At 37.8% G+C, this 25,566-nt stretch overlaps 1 protein-coding gene across 1 annotated transcript in view; it reads right to left on the reverse strand.

The window, feature by feature from the left end:
* The window catches only part of LOC115237112 (zinc finger homeobox protein 4), a 457,729-nt gene that overhangs the window by 261,196 nt on the left and 170,967 nt on the right, over positions 1 to 25,566 (reverse strand). The window contains exon 4 of the mRNA XM_029809964.1: positions 20,357 to 20,408. The gene's annotated coding sequence lies outside the window, so the exon portion shown is untranslated. The remainder of the gene's footprint in view (positions 1 to 20,356; positions 20,409 to 25,566) is intronic.

Consider the following 25,566-nt stretch of genomic DNA (forward strand, 5'->3'; position numbering starts at 1 on the left):
TCCGTCTCCTCTGACCGCAGGTTCGATGATCCGATGATGACGTACTCTCGTTGCGCAGATTAGTGCCGCTCCATTCAAACGTTTCGTGATCTTGCACTCATACAATGGATGTCAATCAGCCGATCCATTCCGTCAATTGACAGGTTGGGATGGCAGTATAAACGGCCCAAATAAGGCACTGATGTTTTCAGAAAAATGTAATTAAACTTCATCTGCGTGCTGAGAGACAACGCTTTGTGTTGAATACGAACTTGCAATTTTATAGTCCCTTTTTTTTTTGACCTCAAGGTATATTTCCAGTTTTAATATTCGTGACAGAATAATAAAAGATTTAACGTATTTTATTTTTCTTATTTATATAATTAGAATCCTTTTAACAATCGTTAAACAAGTAATATATAATATATTTTTTGTAATTAAAAAATTATTATTTAGTTCTAATATATACATATATGTATGAAAATAATTATATAAATAAAAATACCTAATAGATTATTGATGAAATGCTTACAAAAGCTTATGGCTTTCAAAGTCATTTAATTATCTAATGATCCTTTTTTGTTTGTAAAAAAATTAGAAAAAAATTGAAATGAGAAAACAGGTGACTCACGCTGCATACAAATCGTACAATAATATAGCAGTTAATTCTACATTCTTGTTTTACTAATTCTGAAGTCTCCAATATTTCTTGAAATAAACTTCCGAGGTAAAACGACGAAAAAAAAAAAAAAATAGATTATAAAGTATCCATCTTCTTGTTAAGTAGCGGTATGATTACGGGAATAAACTAGCGCTTCGCGTCGCTTAATCGATCCGCTTTCTTCGAATTCTCAGGCTTTAAATACCTCATTACGTTTTGCGAAGGTTTACGAGCCGCGCTGTCCCCGATTAAAATGAGCGCAATGAAACAAACGCTTTTAAAGTCACGAAGGCCATTTACATTGTACATAACGAATTTCGTGACTTTGCCGCGAGCACGAAGGAATGAAGACAAGGCGGCGCGCAGCCCTTAAAGTTACACCAACGAAACCCCCATGAACACCAAGCGTTTTCCAAGTAATATTATAGTCCACAATTAAAGCGCAAACTTCAAATAGATATTAAAACATTTTGTAGCGAGCGAACCAAGTAATTAAACTTTGATATAATATTCTCGAAATTAATTCAAATTATAATTTTTATTTCATTCGAATGTACCTTTTGATGTTAAATCGGAAAACTCATTAATTTAAAAAAATCTGATTTAAATTGATTTTATCATTAGTGCCTTTGTTTTAAGTAAGGCATTGAAAAATCCTCACATTTTGTTTCGCCTGAAAATCACTGTGTTAAGTGTACTTCCGCCGCAGTTGTAAGAGCACTATTTGATGAAACCTTCGATCTCTGACGCGCGCGAAGACAAAATTCCGTCTCGCGTGCTGGCTAATCGAGCGTAACGTCAGAAAGGCATCGGGCGACACCGGGGGCCGATCCCACGCGCGTGGACGTTTACGCGGAAATCGGAAACAAGGTTCCGGGACAGTAGTGTCAACAGATTTGTCCCCTTTTCCTCCCCCTCACCCCTCGATAGGTCCCTTGTCCGGAGGAAGTAACGGAGTGGAGATCGATCAGAGAGGGAAAGGGGGGATGTGGAAGCGGGTTGACTCGATGGTCGAGCCAAGGGTGGATTCGCGATCAAATATTAAGTCTTATCTGGCGCCGCTTTACCCAGAAGTCTCCCTTTTCCCTCTCCTACCTCCCGCTTTCCACAACCGTTTTTCCCTCTCGCTCTCGCCGCCTAATTATCCCCGCCAGTTTCCTTCGTCGATTTCACCGTACCCTCCTCCTATATATCCCCCTTCCCCTTTCTCTCTCTCTCTCTCTCTCTCTCTCGTCCGAACACTCCCGCATCGTAGCCGCGACCGATCGGTGAAACCACACACGTTGGGTATAGAATACATAAAAGTACCTAGTTTCTTCCCGCTTCGACTTTATCACGCTCTTTTTCGTCCCTCTGTCTCTCTCTCTCTCTCTCTCTCTTTCTCTTTCTACCTTTCCGGCACGCTCTTACCTTCGATCGCCGGACGTTAATAGCCACCGCTAGCCTCGCCACTTCTTTCGCCCTCGCCGGATCGTAATTAAGAGCCGCGCAAAGATGGTGCGAACGAAGGACGAAAGACATTGCGTCTTGAGAAAAAGTTTTTCTTGGGTATAAAGAATATGGTTTTGCGGTAAACGCGAGGTATAGAGTATTTCGGGAATAGACAATTTGCCTGTAAATATGACAATATATATTCATTATGGGCGCTCGCGTATTTTGAAACTTCATCGCGCGAATTCATATTCGTGGGGAAAATACTTAATATTTTTGTGTCGCGCCGCGAGTGAAACGTCATGTCGCATTAAAAATGAAAACTACGTATACGGCATGACAATTGAGCTGGTCAATGCACTCCACGATATAGATTATTAACAGATCTAATATACAAGGTTCAGACGCGTCGCTCCAATTTTTTGCGAAACGTTTACAACATATCTGTCGCAATTGAGTGTAGGTTATTGACTTTAGAAAATAATAAGATATATAACACACACACACACACACACACACACACATATACGCCATTTGCAAATATTTAACTAGAGATAATGCATGATGCAATATTAAAAATTTCACGTGTTATTTAGATATGCATAACACATTCCATTATTTTACGTCTTCATTATTCTAAAAGTTTAAATATGAAGAAGAGAGTAGAAGAGAGAAGAGATTTGTCATAATAATTATTATTTAATATTTATATGCTTATATAAAATATATGTATATTCGTCTCACATTAAAATCCTGGTTGACATTTTGTTATCGTGTTTAATTGTAAATTTATAATTTGATTATATTAAAAGAGAAAAAGATTTACAATACCAAAATAATAAATCTAGAAAAGAATATAAAATAATTGAGAGAGTGAGGGGGTCACTAAAAAAAAAAAACGTCACTAGCATAGTTGGACATGTATTTATCCAATATTATTTCAACTTACATGATAAATTTGACCGAAAATTAGACCATGCACATATGTTAGCTATCACAATCTCTTTCACATAATTAAACAGATAAAACAAAATATCAAATAAATTGCGGAGCTATAATATTGTATACAGCATGCGCTTATATCTTATTACATTGACTATTTTATCTATTTAATTTCATGCTATCGATGTAGATGTTTTGCACCATCACTTGCTCTATTCGATGTACATTTTTGGATCGTTCGTTTCATTCAACTGGAATTGGAATCGCGTATTCGGGGGAAACAAATGAGATAGCTTGGTCGGAGGGATCGCTAGAGAGAAACGAAATAGAGAAATGGCAGTGGCGTCCTCGTTATGCAAAAACGAGGGCGAAAGCGTTTCGAGGATTGCGATTCGATTGAAAATTCTTTCGGGTCCCCGAGATGCTTTTGCGCCGGGATTGGTTGGCGCCAGTGGAAAGAAAGTTTTTCCTTAATGACCGAGCCGAAGTGGTAACCGTTAATTTGGACCAGCCCGACCACCACCGTACAATCGTCCGCCCATCGTCCCTTCCTTCCTTTTTCCCCTTCATCACTCGCCCCGACTCCTCGCCGTGCTCATAGGGTGACCCAGAAAAACAATAGTAAGCTAGCTCGAAAGGCGATCATCTTCGTAGAAAAATCGATAAACAAGAATCAATATTCGCGGCTTAAAATTATTATATTTATATAGACATTTCTTCATTAAAAGTAAATAATATTTTGTGTAATGAGAATCACATCACATTATACTAGAGAATTATTATAAATAAATACAAAAATATGTTACCAAAATGTATATTTACATTGTCAATAAATGTAATACAAAAGTATTTAAAATGCATCACGTTTTGGTCTTTTATTCTATTCGAGTCAACCGATGTACTTGTGTTATATCGCTAGAAACTGCATGTACAACTAATTCTTCCTGTGCCATAAATACGCAATATACCATGTAATCGATATCGAGCGAGTTTATACGCGGCGGGAAAAGCACAATTGGAAAGCTATACGGCCGTGCATTTGTAATTTACACGTGCGCGAGTGTCGGCGCAGACGACATGGCGATCGCTTCTGACACGGCATATTTATACACGCGAGCATCCCAGTTGCATTCACTTATCATTAAAGATCCAACTGACGAGCCAATAAGCGAAACTTGGAAATAGTGTGTAGTGGGTACAAGTCTCGAATTTACATTTCGCGCGAATGTTATAAAACGAGATATGACATTAACAAGGAAGCCACAATATCTTCTTCTGTCTCTTAGGCATCGTCTCCATTACACGATTGTATTTATTTTGCAATGCTATTTATATAAATACCGGGATCAATGGCGTAATATTTCTCAGGCTACTAACCAGATTAAACATTGTACGATCTCATCTGGCACTTCAGACTCATTCTAGATTTCTGTTCCTGCCGATTTGGATACGTCGCTAATAAAAGACGGAAGCTCGTATTCTCATATCGCGTATTTAAAAATACATCTCGCTCGCTTGATTCGAGTTTTATTTATGTAATGGAAGTAGAGTGTATTTTTTTCATATTATAATGTACATACTAAGATTCATCTGTGTGTGTGTGCGTGTATGTGTGATCATATTTAGAGCATCAAATACATAATATAAATACGAGCTACATTTTTGGAAAAAAGAAACTATTTAAATCTTATTGTTAGATTTTTTATTTCGTAATGTTTTGACATAAATAATCTAATAAAAGTTTCAGATTGTCTGTGTCAAAAACGTTATTACGTAAAACAGTGCAAGAATTGCACGATATCAGCATCGCGTAGCGCAACTGTGATAAAAAAATGAAATAAAATATAGCAGCCGAATCTTAAATTCCAATTCTCTCTCAAACACCGAGTATCGTCTTCCTAAGAAGAGGCTAAGGATAGCCCGGGTCGAGGGTGATTTCTGGAACGGGATGGTGCGGTGGCGGTGAAGGAAGCGGAGGAAGACGCGCAACTCGCGGATAGAAAAGCGAGAGAGAGAGAGAGAGAGAGAAAAAGAGAGAAGAAGAAGAAGAAGAGAGGCAGCCACCTTTCTCCGGGGGTGGCCGAGGCGCTCTCGCATTCTTTTTACCGAGCGAACCGCCGCCGGCGGAGGCAGCGAGAGCGTCGCCTATCGATTTTTACTTCTAATGAATTCGAGCTAAAAACCACTCTCTCCCCTCGCATGTCCCCTCGCTCTCCCGACCGCGACCGCCACCCTCGTGCTTAGGCCACGCCGCCACCCTCTGTTCCACGAACCACGCCAATCACTGCGCGGCATAATTACACCGCCGAGCCACGCGTGCGACTCTGGCAAAGTCGTGTTTCTTAGCCTCCGTGCATTGCAGTAAAAAAGAAAAGAAATAAACAGAAAAAAGAGAGAGAGAAGGAGACTGATGGAATGGGGCCGGTGGTTAAAGGGCAAGTAAGAAATGCCAGGGGCGAGTATTGTGGGTTAGGGGTAAGTCATTTAATTATTTTCTATCGTCGATTTTAATGGATCTAATATCGCGAGTTTGATCCCTTGATCTAAGTTTCGTTCAATAGACGAGTTGGATTGTAACGTTTAGACCAAGTTCCAAATTCCGATAGGTACGGCGAAAGGGCTGGAGTTATTGCCTAACCATTAAATATATACTTCATTAGTTTGGCACTAGATTAAAAATAGGTTATTTATTTATACATATTATTATTAAATATACTTTTCAAATTTAGGAAAGAGAAATAAGATTAATGAAAAATTTATAAAATATTATAAACAAGAATTATAAGAAATAAGTTTCTTTTTAAGAATTGAAGATTAGAAGAATATCTTATCAGTCGATGCTGTATACCGTTAAATGATTTTAACATTTCTTAAATATATTCTAGAAACCTAGAGAGATAAATATTTTAAAATATCTATTTTGCATGTTAAATGCAATGTTTAATATGTTTTAAATTCTCGTAAATATTAAGTAGACACATAAAGCACAGCCAATTTCTAGAAAATTTAATAATTAAAATGAAGCTTCAGAATATTCGGATGAAGGAAAGATCGTTAAGAACAATCTTACAGGGAATATTCATCTTTATCCGGAATTATCAACGCGGACATCTGAATGGTTCACGTTTTTAGCTACTTCATCGGCTAATGAGCACATAATTAATCACATTCTGTGCGACATGCGCGCGGTGAATCGCGTAATAAAAATTCTGGCACTCTGAATCACGTTCAGATTTCATATTGAGTGGCAGTTTCGGGAATGTATCAGTTAAAAAAAAAAAAAAAAAAGATCGCGCGCATCGAAGGTTGTCGACTTGCGAAGGCGACGTGTGTCATATCCGCCGATGCGGAACCGGGTCAATGGATGAAAACGCCGCCAATAATTCATATTATCGAGAAGAAGAGACGGTCTGCTTATAAACGTATCTAAATTCGTATTAGTCGCTTCCCCCGTTTAACGCGATTCATACATTAGAAATCACTTTGAATATCATGCGCGCGATATATAAGTATGTGCCTGCAGTGTCTGTGTACGCGGAGGAATGCACACATACAACACATGCGCTTGTACGCATCGCCGCGGTTACCACGTTGATGCACCGGGCAGGAATAGATTGCAACTTGTTGCCAGATGTGCAGTGCAAATAATCGAAATCGTAACTTCCGCTGAGAGTCTCACAGGTTTGATTACCATGATTTTGCGATCGAAAGTCCCATCCTTGTATCAAAGCCTGCTTTGTGCTAAGTTTCTTTCTCTTTCTAAACTGACTTCCTCTTCAACGTTTCATGTCAAAACAATTGCATTTACTAATCATATAGGCTTACGAGATATCAGGATATCAATCTTTGAAAGAATTTGCATTGGAATATTCTTTTTATATCAAGCTTATACTTGTGTAGGGGAATCGCCTCTCTCTTTCTCCTTACCTTATATTGAATTTATATTTCTTTTATATTATTGTAATTTAATAATATATAAAATTATTATAATTCGATATCATTTAAACATTTTTCAGATAATAAATAAATTGTTGAATATTATGCAAAATTTTATTCTCCGATTTATCTTAATAATTAATATTCCAGTCATTGTATACTTATCTAATTGTAACTCTTACTTTTATACGGATCTTACATTTACACCAGGGCGAAACAACAGAAGCAATACAAAGTCCAACGAGGCACAACGAGGTTTCTAAATTGAATCAGGCGCGAATTCGAGAGTCGTAGAGTCACCGGGAATCGATCGAAGGGTCTTCGAGACCACCTCCTTCTCCTCCCCCGACCGCGGCGCGAATTCTTGCCTAAGGTTTTACGAGTGCCTCGGGGTGAGAATCGCGCATAATGCGCGAAACCGGTTCGGAAATCCATCCCTTTAGGAGCCGCTAACTCGGCCGTGTTACCGCGGCGCAATTATCGGCGAGACATCGAGATAGGTTATATGTGTATATATGCTATACACACCACACATACATACACACGGAACAGTGATGGCAACCCTCCTGGGACGAGGGAACGTTAATTGAAATGAAACCGTGCGAACGAAAAATTCTATGGGGCGAGTTTTATGCCGGTCCGTTTCTTCCTTCCTCGCGTCTGCCCTTGAGCCCTTCTTGTCTCGTCTTTCGACTTTGCATCAGTCGCGAATGACCGAAATTTTTCAAAAATCAGATTTCGACGTGAAATAGTCGCTCTATCGTTTTCCGTATAGAGAGGAATGGATCTTGTTGATGTGTAGAGATTTGCGAAATATCGATAGCTGGCAATCAGAAGATGATATAAATTATTAATGTTTTCGAAAAGAAAGTTATATGCAGATGAATGCACTCATTCGAGTCCCAGAAATATCTCGCGCTCTCTAAATTCGCATACCGCTATCTAAAGTAGTAGATATAAGAAGTGATCGATATTGTATAAATGGTTCAAAGGACGAAATTGCACACACGTACACATATATCATAATTCCAGAAATTTTTAATTTACGAGGAAGATTTCTTTTATTGCATTTTAGATAATGAAGAACTAGCATTATCGCTTGGAACAAATGCGTAAAACCGAACGCGAAAGATCATTTTTATTTCCAATCATTAACCCAAATATTCGTTAAAGGGACAAGAGTGATCTGCAAAAAAATTTCCGAGGTGCTACACCGATCGAAATCTCCGATATCGCGCACCGCATGTTGCGGGCGAGATCAACAATCTTATCTCGAGCGGTATCGATCGAGACGATCACGCGAGCCGCCACTCGATGACACGAAGCGAAATGTTAACAACAAATTGCCGTTAACATGTCGTGACGCGATATAAAATTATTATAATTCGATATCATTTAAACATTTTTCAGATAATAAATAAATTGTTGAATATTATGCAAAATTTTATTCTCCGATTTATCTTAATAATTAATATTCCAGTCATTGTATACTTATCTAATTGTAACTCTTACTTTTATACGGATCTTACATTTACACCAGGGCGAAACAACAGAAGCAATACAAAGTCCAACGAGGCACAACGAGGTTTCTAAATTGAATCAGGCGCGAATTCGAGAGTCGTAGAGTCACCGGGAATCGATCGAAGGGTCTTCGAGACCACCTCCTTCTCCTCCCCCGACCGCGGCGCGAATTCTTGCCTAAGGTTTTACGAGTGCCTCGGGGTGAGAATCGCGCATAATGCGCGAAACCGGTTCGGAAATCCATCCCTTTAGGAGCCGCTAACTCGGCCGTGTTACCGCGGCGCAATTATCGGCGAGACATCGAGATAGGTTATATGTGTATATATGCTATACACACCACACATACATACACACGGAACAGTGATGGCAACCCTCCTGGGACGAGGGAACGTTAATTGAAATGAAACCGTGCGAACGAAAAATTCTATGGGGCGAGTTTTATGCCGGTCCGTTTCTTCCTTCCTCGCGTCTGCCCTTGAGCCCTTCTTGTCTCGTCTTTCGACTTTGCATCAGTCGCGAATGACCGAAATTTTTCAAAAATCAGATTTCGACGTGAAATAGTCGCTCTATCGTTTTCCGTATAGAGAGGAATGGATCTTGTTGATGTGTAGAGATTTGCGAAATATCGATAGCTGGCAATCAGAAGATGATATAAATTATTAATGTTTTCGAAAAGAAAGTTATATGCAGATGAATGCACTCATTCGAGTCCCAGAAATATCTCGCGCTCTCTAAATTCGCATACCGCTATCTAAAGTAGTAGATATAAGAAGTGATCGATATTGTATAAATGGTTCAAAGGACGAAATTGCACACACGTACACATATATCATAATTCCAGAAATTTTTAATTTACGAGGAAGATTTCTTTTATTGCATTTTAGATAATGAAGAACTAGCATTATCGCTTGGAACAAATGCGTAAAACCGAACGCGAAAGATCATTTTTATTTCCAATCATTAACCCAAATATTCGTTAAAGGGACAAGAGTGATCTGCAAAAAAATTTCCGAGGTGCTACACCGATCGAAATCTCCGATATCGCGCACCGCATGTTGCGGGCGAGATCAACAATCTTATCTCGAGCGGTATCGATCGAGACGATCACGCGAGCCGCCACTCGATGACACGAAGCGAAATGTTAACAACAAATTGCCGTTAACATGTCGTGACGCGACGAACGATGCTCGCGGTGCACCCGCCAGTAATTATCATAATTATTGCAATTAAACGTCGCGTCGCGCCAACTGTTAAATACGGTCGGGCTCTCAGTTTCTCGGAATGTCCCCGTCGTTTGTCGCGTGAAACGAATCTACCACGTATACATTGTTTACACGAGAGAAAGGGCGTTCGCGCAACGCGACACGTTTGCCGTTCTCTAATAATGGTACGCTATAAATATACAACTTTTGGGGTATACCACATATATATATGTATGTACAATATATATATATAGTAACTTAATGCCATCTATGAAAATCGGGCACGAACTTATGCAATCATCCAATATATTTACGTCACACGAGTCGAAGTGTCCCCGTTGTTTCGACGAGCGGCAATTTATGCCCGCACGCCGACGCAGGCTCGTTGCTACGGGTATTGATTGATATCGAAGGCTTTAATTATAACATCAGTGCCGCGCGCAAGGCGGGATTTACGACCGATAATGTGTCGTGAGGATTTCCAAACTCTATTAATACACGTCATTGCTTGACTAACGCGTGCCGTTACCGTCGCTATAGTTAGGATCACGTATGGTGATCTATGCATTATGGAGCTCTTACGATTGAAGAATCGCCTGAATGATCACGCTGATCGACACACAAAAAAAAAATGATCGTGAAAGATTATTTTCATCTGGAAGAAAGATGCCTTTTAAAGGGAGAAAATATTGCTTAACTATGATTTTAAATCGATCTATAAAATCCATGAAGTCTTTTCGAATTTTTGGACAAATATTAGAAACTTTCCATTGATTTTTATTCGCTAAAAAAACTGAGAATTTCCATTTTTAATTTTTTTTTATATCTGCTTCCAAGAAAATTGTGTAAAAAGATATGCTTCTGAGAAAAATCGCACTATTAGTAGGAAGCATCGAAACAAAGATTGTTAAAGTATTCGCTATCGATCGTCCGATGATACGATAAAGCGTTACAAATCTTACAAATTCACTCTTCGAGCCCGCGCATTTTCCACGAGTTCAAATGTAACGTCACGTTGATGTCGCTAATCGGATTTCTCGTAGCTCGACAATGACGCAGCGATAATGCAATTAACGAGGGATCAGCACTTAATTACATCGATGCGTACGTCGATGCATGCTGCAATCTTCTGTGCTCTTGGTTTTATAACGCATGATAACAATTCTTATTTTAAAACGACTTAATTCTTTGAATACATCGATACTCATCGAAAACTGAATTTTTAATCGCGCGAGAAATATTTTTATCAACGATATATTTCGGCGCATATAATAATGTGTGCTATGCCTACACGTTGTGCAATTGCGTTTCAAATTTTCTCGAAAGACGCAATAAGCTGAACAACTGCAGGCAATCGGCTCTATGCTTAAACCCTAAAACAAAGACATGAATAACGAGACAAGACATGTGGTAGGTCGTAATTTTGTAATGGAAAAGAAAAAAAGACGGTTTTCATCCTCTGCAGAAAAGGGGGAGGGAAGAAGAAAGAAGAGGGGGAGGGGTCGAGAGTATTCGTTAGGGCGCGTTTCCGACGGTTAACTTTTCGATTGCGGGTAGGACACGACGGTGCCGTGTCGAGTGGAGACGATCGAAACCCAAGTCGAAATAACTCCATTTCAGGGCGGACGACGACGGATTACACGACGACGACCCCTTACCTTCCGGGAAGTGCCGATCGATAGTCTCTCCCCGTCTCGACCTGGGGCACGATTGGCATGCCGATCGAATTCGCTAATCGCCTAGTCTCGTTCACCATTGATCATTTTTCCTCGTGCGAGAAAGACACACCAAGAGAAATCTTCTCTCCGGTCTGACTTCTCGCTGTCCTCTTGAGCTATTCAAACCGATTCCTCTGGAGGAGCTAATTAATCCTATCTCGAAACGCGGTAATTGATCAACAGGAAAAATTTATGATTAAATAAAAGTACAATTAAATTTTTTTTTTTACAATTAAGTTCTAAATCTTAATAATGATAACGCGTAGAAGATATTACTTTTTATTTCGTTAGAAAGTAATCAAAATATAAATTTTTTTGAAGATATTAGAATATGAAAATAAAAATACGAAAGGCTAATGTATATATATATATATAAGCGAATATAGAGTAAAATACCTAGTTTTAAATTTTAATACTTAAACATACACATTATATGTATTGTTTCTTAGATACGCGCACATATATACAATTTCAAGATTACGCTGTCCTACATTTATTTTTGGTTTATCATACTGTATAATTTAATGCGTAACATTTCCGAGTTAAATAGTTCATTTGTTTCTTCAGGATCTGATAGAAGCTGCGTAAATTTTTCGAACCGTCCTGAAAATCTGTGGTTTCTGGTAGAATTAAGTGAGAGAAATCAACGCATCGATATATGCGTGTATATATAAAATCATGATCGCGTAACCGTAGGATAATAACAGGCGGCGCCGGTTCGTTACAAATTAATGATCGACCTCGCGGAGGTCGAGAAGGGAAAGGGAGGGAGAAGAAGAGGCGAGGGGACTCTGGGCTTATGGCAATGGGACCCCGTGATTTCGTAACTGATTTCACGGCGTAGCTGCCAGCTTTCTCGCACGCATGCATGCGTGTGAGTATGTGGGCTTCATTGTGACACACGCATCGACACTGGAACGGATTTTCACGTGGAATTTGCGTTCCTTTGTCTGTGTGACGTGAGAAACATTGTGTAAAGGGGCAAAACTCTGCACGGGGCCTGATCGAACTGATCGAACCATTTCTATAAGGGCCCTTCTGAACTCGATATTCTTGCCTCTTATAGGGACAACGAACCCAGGATGAATCGAACAGTTGCCACCTGCCAACCGATTTTTACAATTGTCTTCGAAATGGCAACGAGCATGAATTTGATAAACATCTAATTGCGTTATTACCATTTGTACAATTTTAGCATTATTCATTTAAAAAAAAACGAAATTATTTTTCCAATCTTCAACTACTAAAACAGAAACAAATATTTGAATTTGACAGAATTTTGAAATTCTCATTCTCTTTTAATCTTACATATTATTTCTTTTCTAATTCTTTATAAAAACGACAATTAAAAAAATATAATTAAATTTGCTGTTAGTATAATGTTTGTATAAAAATAATACCATTTATTGAAAAGTATATTACCAGGTTTTTATTATGTGGTCAAGAAATCTTATTAATTTAAAATCATCATATCTCATAATTATATGAATAATGTATTATTTATTCAAAAATAGAAAACATAGGCTAATCTTGCAAGCCTAAAAACAGTATAGAATACCCTCCGATATCAATCTATGTCGAATAGAGACAGTAGGGACAGAAGTCGAAGGAAAGTACGCTAGAGCGAGAGAAATAGAGGTAAGCGGGGAAAGGGAAAGATGGGTTGATTCGTCGTATAAAGAAAGGCTCGAATGGAAGGAAAAGAAAGATAAAGGAGAACCGTGCAGAGCGACGGGAAGGGTGCCTCCTTGCAGATCAATCGATAGGGAAATATCGACATAGGGGTGAGGCGCAAAGGAAAGACGAACAGGAGAAGGAGGGAAGGGTGGAAAAAGAAGAAGACAGCTGAGAAAGATGAAACGAAGAAACATAAAGAAGGAAAGAGAGAGCGAGACATCGGCGACAACGGGCGTCGGGGGAGGGTTACGGATGCATAAGGGATGGCATTACTTGAGAAAAGACGAATCGGGAAGGGTGTTCGTTCTTCTCCCTCTCTCTCTTCCTTTGTTTGAATCGTCTCCATCAGAAACTCCTCACGTCTTTGAGGATGGAAATGAAAAATGTCGCGCTATCATTTTTGTGAACTTGCCTGATTGCATGGGCTAACGTGTCGTTATGAAACGAAATTAGTGGGTTTCGCGTTTTTTTTTTTTTTTAATTCAAGAGTGAACGAGTTTCAATGATATCCGGCGAAATAAGTAAAATTGGAGATGTGTAATTAGCTTCTATCGTTTTCTTTATGATGAGCGATGTAATGTGTAATCGAGGAAGATTTCATCTTAAGTCAATGACTCATTACCGTGTACTTAATAATTACATATTTTTTTGTAATATGATAGCCGATACTTATCGCTTGTAACTGATGCGTTTTTAACGATGTTGTTCTGCTCGAATCAATTAATATGACAAAAACCGCGATTACACGAGGTATCTCGATAGTGGCAGAAAAAACTGCTACTGAAAGAACGAGAAGACGGATACGAAGACAGAGACAGAGACTGTTCTTGAACGATCTTAAGCCGGACCTTCTTTAGACCTATTCCCTAGAGTCTCTTAATTCGAGGATCAACTTGTTCATTTTAGAAGATTATGAGCGCGCGAAAGAAACTGTACACACTGGATTTGTTTTTTTAGAAAAAACTATTTATTTTAATGTAATATGTAAATTGTAATTTACATACCCAAAATTAAATAAATGTGACAAAATATACAATAATAATATATCTCTAATATTCTTTAAAAAATGCAATCTTTATAAATATATAATAAAATAATCTTTAAATATATAAGTCGATAGCAATTACACAAATTATCAAATTGTGTGTAATCAATAAAGTGATATAGCATTTATGATTTTATTTATTCATGCTGAAAACAATATTATAAAATTGTGACAAATGTTATTTAAAAACAGGTTTTTGAAAAAAGTTTCTAACACAATCAATAGAAAATTCTTATTTATAATGCTTCAAAAGACATAAAAAATACATATATCAAGATGTACAAAAATCTTTGCACACATCACTACAAGAATCATTCAATGTAACGTCTTCATTTAAAAAATGAATAATAAATTCAAACAGGGTATACAATCGCAAAAAAGCGCAAGCGGAAGAAACGGCGATGCGCGGGAATATATATATAGCCGATTGATATAAAATCGACGATATCGATTGAGGAGTTCCCACTTCGGTGCGGCAGGTCCGCATCGTCTATGAAATGCATAGGTCAGGAACCTCGGAACCGTGGATTCATGCGAGCCGCGAGCTTTGAAATGCAGTCGAACGACTCTCGATCTCGCGCGCCGTTATCGTACCCATCCCAGGTACAGCGGAATCATCGGCGCGGCAATCGGATGATCCCGCGGGCACGTACGCCGACGGATTTAAATTGCAAATTGATTTCGTTTCTTTGTAGTCAGCCACCTAGAGAGTGCGTGTACCACTATCTCCGATACGTGACGCGGTAGTCCGACACGCATCTCTCACCGCACGCAGTTCTAGCGCGCGTGAACTCTTCCCGGAATTAGGTTCTAATCTCAAACGTGCCGGAGTTCTGGACAGGTGTGTGTGGCGGGAAGGCCGGGGACATTTCCTCCTCGAGAAAGAAGAGATCATCGATCATCGCCATGCGTATGCATCGAGTCATATGGCGGAGGATTAGTATTCGTAATGATATCTTCATCTGAGAAAAGCGCGAGTCATCTCATGAATTTATATAGAGATTCTTGGGATTTAATTAATTCTAAAAAGATAAATCTATATTTGCTATTAAAAGCATACGCAATCATTTAATATAAAGAACTTAAAAAGAAAAAAAGAAAAAGGTACTGTAGAGGACTTTTGCACTAATAAATTTAGAAATATTCTAAGTAACAAATATGCGTGCACATGCGATTACATCTTTGATCCAGAGAAAAAAAGCTCTTCTTTTTCTATCATATTCAGATTTTTATTCCTTTCGGAGAATAGACGCAATTTGATAACATCTCTTTTCAAGCAATTGTGTAAGCTCATGTTTATTCGATTCTACTCTTATGTTTGTTCTCGTTACGAATGAGTATTTCTGAATAAGTATTGGCAAGAACAAAAGATGTGTGATAAGAAACGTATGTACATGTTATAAATGATGTCTTATATTTATCTTGTGTGTTGAATATACAATGCAAATGTATTTTCTCTCGCAAACAGCCTTCTTTTTTCGTTGAATGATTTATTATTGCATAGCGTTGCGGAAAAATAATTCAATGCCTATCGTATATCAGAGAAACATGCAAATTTGCAATTTCATTAATTTATTTGCACAATCGGCGACAAAAATTCCATTTTTATTTTTATAACGAGTATTAATTATAATTTAATGGTTAAATAATACATAAACAGATATTTAAAGTTACATGTAAAAGAAAAAGCAGGCTATATTGAATTCTTTCTTAAGAAAAGTCAATTTTATATTGGCCAAACAATCCACAAATAAAAACAAAATGAAAAACGGGGAGCATGAACATCGATGTATCACAGCTTATATTGAACATAATTATAATCATTCAAATAATAAAGGTAGCTTCTGTCATAGTCTCTCCTGAAGCTCTTTGATAAATCAAAAGAAGAAAAAAAAAAACACCAAGCGCATAGACTTTTAGCGATTCTGACTCATTGCATGTGCGTTTAGATTTGAAGAATATTTGCGGAGTAAAGATCACCATCGAAAAACCGGGTGGTCGATTCCTCTGACACATATACACGTATCTTTTTTCGCGACTACTCTCTCTGTCCACTTTTTGTTTCCTTCTCACTCGTACTTTGATACGACAATGCGATATGCTTGCATGTATCATCGTTACACGCGATCTCGTATTCTCTTTCTCGCCTGTGAAAATCTTTAATGCGACGCTCAAAGGGAAGCAGTAAATTACAAAGTAACGAGATCCGACAAAGAAAGATTCTTAAACGTCATTGTGGTGCACCTCGTTTAACGCGTCGCGAGAAAAACGGATGCACGAGAAGGTGCAACTGAATTATTCCTCGTTCTATTTATAAGGAAATCTTGGGAGCGATATTTATAGCGATCGCACGCGCGTTAGTTCATATTTTATACATCCCGTAAACGGAGCAGAGTCCTTATTTTAAGACACGTTTCTTTGCTGAACCATCGATATGACCGCGTTACGTAACCGCGTTTCAATTTGAATGCTTATCGCGGCGATGCTACGGCAATAAAGTACGCTGCGTCAATCATCATATAATAACAAGCAATTATGTAGCAATTAAATTTTTCGCACCGCCGCTGTACCGCCGTAAGCTAACAGCATTGCGATTCGCTACATTGTCTATGTAGATAATACGCCACAACTGATTTTAATTACAAATTTTAATCGTGTTTCTTGTCGCTCGCAACACATGTCGGCCGTATTCACTTTATCGTGGAAACGTGATGTGTTATTTCGTACTTTTTGCGCGGACGCGTCTACAGAAATAAATCTGACGACTGTCTAGTAATTATCGTAATGATTACGGCTGATCAACACGTTGAGCAAACCTGGATAATTGCAAATATGCTAATGTTATACAATCGCACTTCTTTGTTCGAATCTCATTTGACATTAATGCAACTTTTAAATCACTACGCGAAGATTTATTGTAATTTGTCAAGTATTACGTTGTTTTATTTTCTACTGCGCGACACTAATTATAAATATGATCTATTTAGGGGAAATATGTGTTTTAGTTTTCATTTTTTTTATAAATAATATTAATCCATTGTACACATGAGAGAAAGTACATTAATTGTACAAATCTTATTACACTAAAATTTTTTGTGGCACATCTCTTTCTTAAGAAAAAATTATCGATAATCAAATTTTCGCAACATATTTATATGCGAATGCGGATGTTTAAGCAAAAAAATTAATCATTTTTCTTGGGCGTTGAATAAAACTAACTAAAAATCGATCTCGTAACATGACTGGTACGCGCAGTCACCGCATGATTATCTGTCGTAAGTGTCTCCTTACCGCATCTCCGAGTTTAATCTGCACGGACGTTTCGCAGAAGTCCATCGCAAAAATCGCGACGGTCAGCCCGTTTACTGTCGCCTACGACGGATCGTGTCGGGCTGAGCTGTGGCCGGTACTATCGGAGGCCCGTCTGACGCGACCTAACAATGAAACCTCGAGAAAAACGATCGTTGTCGAAGGGGGCGCGGAGAGGAGGGCACCACCTATACCGATGGGTTTCTTCGCGCGACGCTTAACGACGATTTCGATCGTTTACGACTTTAATAATTTAGGCGCGGCTCTGCTCGCGAGGCTCGACACGTTTTTGGTCGTAAACCGTGCGACTAAATCCGTATTTATGGGGAGGAGGAGACCTATCTTCTTCCTCCCTTTCGCCTTCTTCGTCTTCGACTCTCTCGTTCCTCTTCCCTCGTTCTGCGGCGCAGAACGAAAGGAAACCACCGTCCGAAGTCGAATCGACCAAAAAGGTCCGAGGTGGCTCGGAACTGACCCTCTCGTGCCTCTCGCGTCTGATCGATCTGAGCTTGTCGCACGAAAAACTGCCGCTTGGTTTCCATTTTTGCGCGCGTATACACTAGTCCGGGGATAATTTGCATTCATTAATCAGCATGCGAGTCATTAATCAAATCCGCAAATTGCGCAACGTGTCGATCGCCAGCAATCGCTGCCCAGCGTTGATGCTCGAGCGCGAGAACGTTACGATTGGCCGGTAATTAATTTGTTGCTCGGCGCGATCTGCACTTAGCCGCGGTATCACGTCAATAATACCGCGATCAATCGATATTAGTGGCAATCATTATAAAAGCCCGTCTAGATAGATCGCTATTCAAAGCGCAAGTCGCAGATGAGTTAGAGGACGCTCGTAGAGGACATTTGTAGAGGACGCAGACGGGTAGACGTTCATAGATCGCAGAAAGTTGGAGTTTAATTTATCGCGTGCGATAGATTTGCATCTGCGTGCATTTTGCATGCGACAATATGTTATTTAGCATTTGCTTTTGTAAATTTAGTTTTGTGAATTGCGATCTATGTAAACAGCCTTAAATATCATAAAGCGAAATGCGAACGCGGATGGACACGCGAAAGAAATATGTCAAACCATTCTGACTATTAATTATTTCTTAATCTGTATATACTTTATCAACGCTAATGCGTTGATATTGATTTAGAGCTGCAAATGCATATACGCGCGCTCGTTAATAGCGACGAGAAAAAAGAGAGCACTGTCGAGTCTATCAGACAATCATGTGGACAGAATTTTATAGTCGTGCCAATATTTACGAGAACTAAGATTATAAATTCGTCAATTTAAATTCATCGAGCGGATTATATGGGTACATAGTTCACAACAACTTTTACAATATTTACATAAACGGAAATTTTATCTGCAGCATCAGTAATTTACGGAGCTCCGAAGATGTTTTTACGCCACACAATAATTATATACGAATAGCTTGGTTGCCTATTTAAAACTAATGGCATAGCAAATAGTAGTTCTTAAACCAAGTGTGTAAATTCATCATGAAATGTCAAATTCTTGGAATTCAGCGCAAATATTTTACATCTGGCCATATGCCGTGTATCGGCATCGTATCAATATTCATCAACAGAATCATTATCTGAAAAACGCAAATCATCTTGCGCAAAAAATTGTTTATCCTATATCTGGAAATATCTTTATAAAAGAGACATTTTATTTATTTTTTATCTCTAAATATTTTTATAAAGATTTATATAAAATCGAAAAAAAGAAGATAGATTTATATTCATTGTTGTGACCTAGATTACATTCGTCATCAGCACGGCGTGATATTGATATAAAAGTTAAGTGAACAAATGTCACAATATGAAGCAGCTTGACTAATAGAATCATTCAACCTTTTTGGAGCTCGCAGAACAACATGCCAAATATAACATATCAGATAATGGTCTTAAGAAAATGAGGTAATGTCTGATAAGAACGCGTGATATGTAATGTAGCGCGCATAGTGATAAAGTCTGATTGTGAGAAGACAAGAAAAGTCGAACATTCATTCAATCAACTATATTTACTATATATTAGGCATTCTAATAATAAATTTTAAGAAAGTTGGAATATTCATGACGATCAAATTCTCGAGTAATTTTTTTGTATCACAAGAGCTAATATTTTTATTCTCTCATAGTCTAAAAAGAAAATACTTTTTTAAAACCACTATATATTGAAAAGATGTATTGATATGTTATTTGAAAAATTTAGAAATCGATAATATACTGAAATACAGAAATTTCAGTTTGTCGAAATACAAAGGCCAAATATATGTTGTAATATATTTCGATATCGGTTTTATCATTTTTTATATATATATATAACTATATGTTTATCTATATTTATTTGGATAAAATAAAATTATCTCATGATAATGAATTACTTAATTTAAAAAAAGAATAAGACCATAAAAGAAATTTTAGTAATTAATATGATTATTAATGAGTTTATATTCACTATTAAAATATATATGTCTAAATTCAGTTTTTTCATGTTCATTTAATGTTTCTAGTATAATCATAAAAAATGAAATTTTCAAAGTCATAGCGTTTTTACACCGATCGATACTTTTTCATCGATAAAGCAAAGAGATCTGTTCTGCTTGATGGTGCATGCGGTCAATAATAGATCGATTCTCCGATAGGAGAGCGAAGAATGCAGAGCCGTTAAAACGCTCATGGAACGCGGGATCTAATGACGCAGTCGTTCATGTTCGCGCAGGCGGAAAGTTATTACACATTTTGGTGACGTATCCACTATCTGGAGTTATTCGTGTTATGTGTAATTAGCCGATCCTGAGAGAAGATGGAAAAAAATTTCTTTGCATTTTCGCAGGTAATATATTTTGCTCGCGATCTCACGATTCTGTCGGCGAGAGCGTGATATCTACATTCACACAAGACTCGAGTTTGCATGACTTACCGAGGACGTAGACAGTAGAACTCATCTACGCTCCTTCGAACCTCCTTACGTCCTGCAACAAACAAATAAGATCGATGATTAGCACACAGATAAATATGGAAACGTAGCAAATTCGTAAACGCTAATATTCATGTCATGCAGAATCGAATAAAGATAAAAAGAATAATTATGTATTAATCAGACACAAGATTATTCTGTTCTAGAAAACCAAAAAAATAAAATTTTAAAACAGCTGCAAATTCAATGTTTAAATATAATAGGTAAGATATATGTTCAAAAAATTGAACATTTGAGAAATTAAATAATTTAGCAGTCTTTTTAATTTTGAATCAAGCGATAATAATAGCATTGTAACGTCAAATATATAAAAAATTAGTAACGCGATTGTGTTCACGCTATATTGTTAAAACGCTGCTCAATAGCTTATTCTAAGCAATAAGAAAATAAAAATTTTAATTTATGGTGTCGTGATATTTACGGGAGACAATGATTTCTTTAATACCTCACATTGGACTTTAAATTTTTCTCACCAATATATCATTTATTATTATTTGTTATTACTATCGAATTAAGAGAGTAATATATCGCTAAAATAAATAATTCGAGTAACAATTCAAGACAATTGATATGTAGTGTGGAATAATACATAAATCGCTGAATCGAATAAAGATAATGAAAAATCGTTATGTATTGATTATTAATTCATTAATAATTAATCAAAATTGCGAGAAATAAAATATTTGGCATGGTATTATTTCTCATGCGTTAAATATCTATGCATCGACTTTTCGCTGACAAAACCCTCCCAACGGGTACACCTTGACCTTGGTGGGAGGGCTTAGTACCTGGAAGGCTTATCCTAAAGGGGTAGCTAAGTACCTAAATACAGCATTGTCACGAGTCGCCAATACTCAATAAAAGCACGCTATGCTCCGACAAGCGATCGGCTCGAATCGGTTAGAATTTGATCGATTGCCCGATAAGGGCGGGTGGGATCATCGTCGATTGATTCCGTCCCGTCTTTTGTCACATACACCAACACCATATATCAATGGTATCATATTCATGTGTAGTCTACCAAACATCACGGTCTGTTTTTTACCTACACATTAAAGACATACATATATGTTTCATCTTGATGAGATGACTAGGACAACTTAGCACGATTTCTGCGATATGATATCATGACGTCTACAAGCCACTATGATATCATAACGAATCGTATCTAAAGTCGTCTGAGATCCGAAAACGTTCTAAGACAAGAGGGCGAACCTCATTCACGTTGATCTCGTTTATCGATTACGTCTTCTTCCGCTTCGGACTTAACCCTTGTTCGAAATTATTTCGTTGATTCGAAATGCAATACTCGTGCAAAAGGAGAAATCCCGGAGTGAGCAAAGTATCGCACGTTTGTTTTTATTGTGAATGTAGGAGTACCATTCAAAATGTCATGCGTCCAATGCCTGCAAAGTATCGCGCGTTAAAATGCGGGAAAGTCGTTAAAAATATCGCGCATTTAAATGCGAGAGTGCCGTGCAAAGTATCGCGTGTAATAAACTGTACAAACTTTTTGCGAGTAGGTACAACGTGAATCAATGGATCCTACTGACCCTAACAACTCGAGAGAAGAAGAAAGCCTAGGAGAGACATCGGGCACTGGCGGAGCAATCATGGGGTAATTTATTTGTATATTAATTGTATATTACACGTGAGATTTGAATTACACGATTAATTTTATAAAAATTTTTGTTGAATAAAAAGTAGAATCTTTTCAGAATTTGTAAAATTAGTTCATGCTTATTATTCTTCGCATCGCATATAAAATTCAATGCATTCGATAATTTTTTGAAATATTAATTATTTTGGACGCTGCTACAATTTGAATTTTATATTTATATGTTACAGATCAACGTAGATTTTCAACGTAGTCAACTTCGCTGTTGCGCGTCGATCGGTGTGTGATAAGCTTTTATTTTATAATAAAAAAAAAACACGAAATACATATAAAAGTATATCTTAATATCTTTTTGTCTTCTTAAACATTTAATTGTTGCATACAAATTTGCATATTTTTTTATGTACTTGGCTTGTGTTCTGTTATATTTTTGAATTATTGATTTAATTATTAATATATATCAATATTTAATTATTAATATAACATATTTTTAAAAATTTTAATATAAAATATTAGTTATCTCATCTTCTATCAAATTCTCTCTTGCTAAGGAAAGATAATGTGTGCGTGTCCAAAAAGTCTAATCGCAAAACAATAATTAATCAAACCGACAATAGCGCTTCGCGTTGTGTAAAGAACTACAATGCGCGTCGCGAGACAATGCGTGCACAAAGCGCAGGTCCCGTTTCTAATCGTTCCCTCATACGTATGTAGAAAGAGAAATGTGCGGCAAGCCCCTTTAGTGGTTCCTCAAACACCCGAAGACGTAACAAAGACCGACAGAAACAATGAACCGTCTTAATCAGCATAATTTCCGTCTTTCGAAAGCGTTAAGAAGATCGTCGCTAGAAAAGAAAGAAAGGAAGAAAGGAGGGAAAAAGGAAGAGGGAACAGAAAGAGATGGAGGGGGAGCAGGAGGGGATGCGAGTAGGAAGTGTGACGTGATGTCAGTATAATTACAGTGACATTAATTAATTGTTAGCATAACAATGCTAGTGGCAGGGTCAGCCGCAGGGATATATCAAAGAGAAAGGGACAACCCCATAGGATCCCGAGCCTTCATAAATTTACATATCCTTCGTCGCGAGAATCATTTTTTACAGCCGTTAAGAGAAGACGCGTAGAAAGGGGGAAAAAAGGAGGAAGGATCTTATATATACATATATATAAGAAGTTCGCGGACCTACAGCAACCCAACGACATATTAACGCAACGGGTCCCCATGGTGTTGTCCATAATAACCATCGATGTTCCTCTACAAGCGCGGAAAGTACCTTCGATCTCGTTATCTGCCGCGCGCGTCTCGATCAGGATATTTTTTAAATTTTACGGTCCAGACTGTAATTCTCTCGCTCTTTTAGGATAGAATCCTCCATCTATATAACGCAGATGTGCGCGCGAGTCTGACAAATTGTTCATCAAGTCGAGATTTGGAGTGTACGTTGTACTTGGAAATTTAGATATGGCGTGTGTTTATAGCTTGTTTTTAATAAATAAATTATGTACCATCATGTGTGCATAGACCTCATAAATAATTTTCTCAGCAACATGGAAATTTTGGAAGAAATTTTTTCTTTCTATCAATTATATATCATCAACAAATTTAGTTTTCCCAAACTACAATACCAGATTACACTTCTATTAAAAAATTCACTAGAACATAATATGTATTTTCGTTTCTATCTAAATTTTATTTTCTCGTAGTTTTAAAATATTATCTTACGGTCACACACAAAATAGCAGCAGGTGTTTTCGAAATAATTTAAAAAGAGATAAAAATATATATCTTTAAAGTATTAATAACTTGAAAGAGATAGTTAAAATTATTAATGTAACTTCTTCTTCATGAGATAAGAGGAACGTATGAGATTGAGTCAGAAAAATAACATTTTGTGACGATGGATAAACATTCTTAATATAATTCGTAAGTTAGACAAAATCTATCGGACTTAATTTTAGACAACGAAGAAATTCGGTCTATTTTTCGATGTAATAAATGCGATTTGCTCGGTTGCCAGTTGTTTCAGTTACCGAAGCGGACGGCTATTTCCGTCGATACGATACGATTTCCTGCGAAATCCAAAAAAAAAAAAAAAAAATTTTTTTGTATAACGGTATTCGCGAGTATCGGCCAAGCGATATCTCGCTGCGTTAAAAGAGATACGCGATCGTAACGTGAGACGAGAACGTGGGTGGTTTAACACCGCGAGAATGCCTTTAGACAGTTATTTTTAATGTCCTCTAGCGCCCGGAAAGTGGAATGCATCATAGCCGCTACAGATGTTAGTGAAACAAACTGTGCATGGATCTTTTCGTTCGTAAAATCAAAACAATTCGCTTTACGATTTCATGAAGTAGATCGATGAAGTATTATAGCTTTTTGAGTGGATAAATGACACATCTTCTTTATATACCCTGACCCTTCGTATAGCATTGTGGCATCACGTCGGTGTTCTGGCACGAATTCATCAAGTCTAAAAACATGATTTTGGGACAAACATACAATTATAACTTTATAGCTGTTGTAAAAGTCAGGCATGATAATTTAATAGATGCTACTGAACTGTCCGGTATGGTCATGTTTGCTATTTTTGCAAGTGATATAATGAAAAAATCGTTAGCCATGCGATATTGTATCTATGATATTAAGTAGAATAAAATATCGAAAGTTTATGATTTTTAAAATATGGCGACAAATATAGATTAACGTAATTTGTTTACGAGAAGAAACAAGTGTCTTAATTGATGTTCTGATCAACTTGCTTTTTCAAATGTTGAGTTCTATCTGAATACAGATAATAGTCGCGTAATATACGTCCGACGAAATTAATTTCCTAAATTTACAGATGATATCATCAGCTAATATATGCATCTACCAAACATCATTAATCGTGTTTTCTTACAAGCGATAATTCATGCCGCATAATAAAATCGTTATTATTAACGATCCGGAATACCGTCACACGATTAGTCGGCAGACGCCTCATTACGCTTGTCACCAATAAAATAACACCGCGGATACCGGTGGCTAGTAAAAAACCATGGCAGCGACACTTTAGTAGCGACGCCTTTATCGTCGCCTTTTTACGATGCCCTTTTCGCATACTCGGCGCACCCCCGCGCTATTGGATGCTCTAAAAAAAGTCTTCATTCTGCAGTTTCGAAGATTCCATATACTTGCTCTTCCCCCTCTCTCTCTCTCTCTCTCTCTCTCTTTCTTTCTCTCCCCGTATTTTATTCGCGGTGTCGTGCATTATCATCGTGCACGCGTGTGTGCTTGCATGCGTGTTGGGTGGAAATGCAGTGACGAGCGCGTGGGCGAAACGAGCAACCGAACCGCACAAAGTGGACGCGCATCTCGCCTCGCCTCGAATTAATAAACAGCAACGAATGACCGCCTACGCCCGTCTCCCTTTCCCCGACGAGCCGATTTCAACGTTGCTGGTAGTCGATCCGGTAAAGGACAGCTTCCTGCCCTCGGTGGGGGATTTTACCCTTTCCCTGCCCACCCTCGGATGCACACCACACGAGTGAT

This window comes from Formica exsecta, unplaced genomic scaffold (genome assembly GCF_003651465.1).
Source record: "Formica exsecta isolate Colony F162 unplaced genomic scaffold, ASM365146v1 scaffold272, whole genome shotgun sequence".
Lineage (NCBI taxonomy): Eukaryota > Metazoa > Arthropoda > Insecta > Hymenoptera > Formicidae > Formica > Formica exsecta.